The sequence below is a fragment of the Moschus berezovskii genome, chromosome 7, assembly GCF_049115385.1.
Source record: "Moschus berezovskii isolate FMDL1 chromosome 7, NW_MosBer_1.0, whole genome shotgun sequence".
In the NCBI taxonomy this organism is placed as follows: domain Eukaryota; kingdom Metazoa; phylum Chordata; class Mammalia; order Artiodactyla; family Moschidae; genus Moschus; species Moschus berezovskii.
The window spans coordinates 29,471,126-29,476,044 of NC_142466.1; the positions used below are offsets into that span (position 1 = coordinate 29,471,126).

The 4,919-nt window shown below is 43.3% G+C and overlaps 1 pseudogene across 1 annotated transcript; it reads left to right on the forward strand.

Moving 5' to 3' along the window:
- The first annotated feature begins 370 nt into the window (after nucleotides 1-370).
- LOC148777295 (interferon alpha-1-like) lies at nucleotides 371-1,169 on the forward strand (annotated as a pseudogene). Its single transcript, XR_016037756.1, has one exon. The product of XR_016037756.1 is annotated as an interferon alpha-1-like (transcript).
- Nucleotides 1,170-4,919: the final 3,750 nt, after the last annotated feature.

Sequence of the window (4,919 nt, forward strand, 5' to 3'; positions counted from 1 at the left end):
AGTAAGCATGTTACATCAAAAGTCACTCTGAAAATTTAGTTTTAAAGTTAAATTCAATAGCTCTCAGATTTAAATTATAGCTGAAATTTAACTCTGCACTGAATTTAAACAGTAAGATTTTCACTTTCTTTTTCTATCTACAGAGTAGAGATATCCATAGGTTACATAAATACATACACAATATTTCTGTTATCAAAATTTCATGGGGTGGGGAGGAATAAGTAAAAAAATATCTAAAAAGGCTATGTGGGTAGAAGAAAGAAGGACAATAATGAAAAAAAAAGGTTGAAAAATGCTGCTCTAACCCATTTGGAGAGTACAAAATGCAAAGCAAAGAGAGAAGTGGAAAGTAAGATGGAACTTTCAGAAAATGGAAACCATGGGCTCCTATTTAAGACATAGGCCTGAAGGAAGGTCTTCAGAGAACCTAGAGAGCAGGGTCACAGAGTCACCCACCTCCCCAGGCCAGAAGCATCTGCAAGGTCCCCGTTGGCACCAGCCTGGTCCTTACTCCTGGCCCTGCTGCTGCTCAGCTGCAACGCCATCTGCTCTCTGGGCTGCCACCTGCCTCACACCCACAGCCTGGCCAACAGGAGGATCCTGATGCTCCTGAGACAACTGAGGAGGGTCTTCCCTTCCTCCTGCCTGCAGGACAGAAATGACTTCGCATTCCCCCAGGAGGCGCTGGGTGGCAGCCAGTTGCAGAAGGCTCAAGCCATCTCTGTGCTCCACGAGGTGACCCAGCACACCTTCCAGCTCTTCAGCACAGAGGGCTCGGCCGCCGCGTGGGACGAGAGCCTCCTGGACAAGCTCCGCACGGCCCTGGATCAGCAGCTCACTGACCTGCAAGCCTGTCTGAGGCAGGAGGAGGGGCTGCAAGGGGCTCCCCTGCTCAAGGAGGACTCCAGCCTGGCTGTGAGGAAATACTTCCACAGAATCACTCTCTATCTGCAAGAGAAGGGACACAGCGCTTGTGCCTGGGAGGTTGTCAGAGCAGAAGTCATGAGATCCTTCCCTTCCTCAACAGACCTGCAGGAGAGATTCAGGAGAAAGGACTGACACACACCTGGTTCCACACGGAAATGATTCTCACGGACTAACAGACCACACTTCCTCCTGCGCTGCCATGTGGAAGACTCATTTCTGCTGTCATCGCGCCCTGAATTGAATCACTTTGTCAAATGTTTTCAAGAATTTTAAGCTACATCATGTTCAATTCTACAGGTGCCCAAGATGATCTATGTATCTATTTATTTACCTGTTTATAAAGATTTAAATAACTTTTGTTCATATAATAATATGTGAATCTTTACACAGTGGTTTCAGAGAAAAAATACATTCTTTGTATTTAGTCAATTTATTATTTTCTTTGTTCATTAAAATTTTAGGGTATAGAAACCTTCTATTTTTTATTATCTTTTAAAAATTACATTGTGGCATATATATATGGGGGTTCCCTGGTGGGTCAGCTCATAAAGAATATGCCTACAATGCAGGAGACCCTGGTTTGATTCCTGGGTTGGGAAGATCTCCTGGAGGAGGTCATGGCAACTCACTCCCCTACTCTTGCCTAGAGAATCCCCATGGATACAGGAGCCTGGTGGGCTATAGTCCATGGGGTCCTAAAGAGTCGGACACAACTAAGCAACTACCACTTTCACACAGGGCTAAACTATCCAGTGGCTCTGGAAGCACAGATGCCCTTAGTGACTTTAGTAAGATCTGGTTTGGCAGAAAAGTAGGGCAGAAACCAGACTGGTGTCGATTGAGGGATGAACAATAGTAGTGTGGTAAATTGTTTTCTCTTTTTAGCTAGATCAGTCTTGCTAGAGTTCTATAATTTATTAAACTTTTTCTTCAAACAAATTCTTGCTTTTTCTTATTTTCTTTATAGATTTCCTATTTCCTTGACTTTTGCTCTTCTCCTTTTATTTATTTTATGTTTAATTGTTATTGTAACTTTGTTCTTTCCTTAATTTCCTGCCTTCTCTTCGATTGTGTGTGTTGTGTGACAGTGTGTTAGTTGCTCAGTCATGTCTAACTCTTTGTGACCCTATGGACTGTAGCTTACCAGGCTCCTCTATCCATGGAAACCTCCAGGCAATGATACTGGAATAGCTGTTCCCTTCCCTAGGACATCTTCCCAACCCAGGGATGGAACCTAATTCTCCCTCATGGCAGGCAGATTCTTTACCGTCTGAGGTGAGCCACCAGGGAAGCCCCCTCTCTGAATTAATTGACCTTAAATATGATTCTATTTTCTGTTTTATCTCCATTGGCTTAATAGTTGCTTTCTTTTGTCTCAATTTTACTATTCTCTATCAGTTCAGTTCAGTCGCTCAATTGTGTCTGACTCTGTGACCCCATGGACTACAGCATGCCAGGCTTCCTTGTCCATCACCAACAGTCACTCAAACTCATATCCATCGAGTTGGTGATGCCATCCAACCATCTCATCCTCTGTCATGCCCTTCTCCTGCTGCCTTCACTCTTTCCCAGCATCAGGGTCTTTTCCAAGAAGTTAGTTCTTTACATCAGGTGACCATCAGGTGACTGAGCTTCAGCTTCAGCATCACTCCTTCCAGTGAATATTCAGGACTGATTTCCTTTAGGATTGACTGGTTTGATCTCCTCTAGTCCAAGAGACTCTCAAGAGTCTTCTACAGCACCACAGTTCAAAAGCATCAAGTCTTTGGCTCTCAGTTTTCTTTATGGTCCAACTCCCACACCCATACATGAATGCTGGAAAAACCAGAGCTTTGTCTAAGATGAACCTTTGTCAGTGAAGTAATGTCTGTGCTTTATAATATGCTGTCTAGGTTGGTCATAGCTTTTCTTCTAAGGAACAAGCGTCTTTTAATTTCACAGCTGCAGTCACCATCTTCAGTGATCTTAAAACCCAAGAAAATAAAGTTTCTCACTGCTTCCACTGTTTCTCCATCTATTTGCCATGAAGTGATGGGACTGGATGCCATGATCTTAGTTTTTTGAATGTTGAGTTTTAAGCCAGCTTTTCACTCTGGTCTTTCACTTTCATCAAGAGGCTCTTTAGTTCCTCTTCACTTTCTGCCATAAGGGTGGTGTCATTTGTATATCTGAGGTTTTTCATATTTCTCCTGGCAATCTTGATTCCATCTTAGGCTTCACGCACTGGTACAGAGACAAGCTTCCTAAAGGAAAGTTTAAAATATATATTTGAATAATATATAGTATATAATGTTTGATGGCATGTATTACTGTATAGAACACATTAAAAATAAATATCTATTTGCAATAAGCAATTCTGATACCTGCCTTACTTCCCCTTTTCCTCTCTGCTTTCCTGGATCCATTCTTTCACTCCACTTCATAATCGCTTCCTTCTTCCCAGTGAAGAAATGCCCTGTGTGCTCTCCTCACCCACTCTGCAGGAACCTGTAATATCCTTTCATACAGCTGTTTCCTATCCCCTTGTGGTTTCTTGCTATTTTGAAAGTGAAAGTCGCTCAGTTGTGTCCAACTCTTTGGAGATCCCATGGACTATACAGTCCATGGAATTCTGCAGGCCAGAATACTGGAGTGGGTAGCCTGTTCCTTCTCCAGGGGATCTTCCCAACCTTGGGATTGAACCCAGGTCTCTGACATTGCAGGCAGATTCTTTACCTGCTGAACCACAAGGGATGCCCAAGAATACTGGGGTGGGTAGCCTATTTCTTCTCCAGCAGATTTTGGCCACCCAGGAATTGAACTGGGGTCTCCTGCATTGCTGGAGAAGGAAATGGCAACCCACTCCAGTATTCTTGTCTGGAGAATCCCATGGACAGAGGAGCCTGGCAGGCTACAGTCCATGGGGTCGCAAAGAGTCAGACACGACTCAGTGACTAACAACAACAACAACTCCTGCATTGCAGGCAGATTCTTTACCAACTGAGCTATCAGGGAAGCCCGCTGCCTATTTTACTTGAGCATAAAATCTCTAATTGAAATAAAAAATTGTGTGAAAGTTCTAGGTTTCTCAGAAACTCTCATGTAACAAGCATTTTTCTTTTCTTTTTCTCTTGATGAATATTTGTGGAAGTGAGTGAATGACTCTGTGACAATGATGTAATGGTAGCTGGAACAAAAAGGAAATAGAAAGCAGGATTCATTTCACTTCAAATATTTATAAGGGAGGACTGCCACCTATTGGCCCAGATGCATAATGACATCGACCAATGTGTAAACCTGGTTTCTGTTCTAGGCAAAAGTCTTGTCTTCTAGCAGGAGATTTTTCTTCAGAGTTACAAAGGTGTTTTCTTGGAAAGAACTACCTCTAATAGTCGAGGAAGCCTACTTTCTAGTTTTTAAATATTGTTATTGATAACGGATCTTTTTAAAAAGCAATTATTATTGGCGTATTGTTAATTTACAGTGTTGTGTTTCTGCCGGACAGCAAAGTAAATCAGTTTAGTTGAGCTCAGTTCAGTTCAGTCGCTCAGTCGTGTCCGACTCTTTGCAACCCCATGAATCACAGCACGCCAGGCCTCCCTGTCCATCACCAACTCCCGGAGTTCACTCAAATTCATGTCCATCTGGTCGGTGATGCCATCCAGCCATCTCATTCTCTGTCATCCCTTTCTCCTCCTGCCCCCAATTCTTCCCACCATCAGAGTCTTTTCCAGTGAGTCAACTCGTCGTATGAGGTGGCCAAAGTATTGGAGTTTCAGCTTTAGCATCAGTCCTTCCAATGAACACCGAGGACTGATCTCCTTCAGAATGGACTGGTTGGATCTCTTTGCTGTCCAAGGGACTCTCAAGAGTCTTCTCCAGCACCACAGTTCAAAAGCATCAATTCTTCGGCGATCAGCTTTCTTCACAGTCCAACTCTCACATCCATACCTGACCACTGGAAAAACCATAGCCTTGACTAGACTTTGTTGGCAAAGTAATGTCTCTGCTTT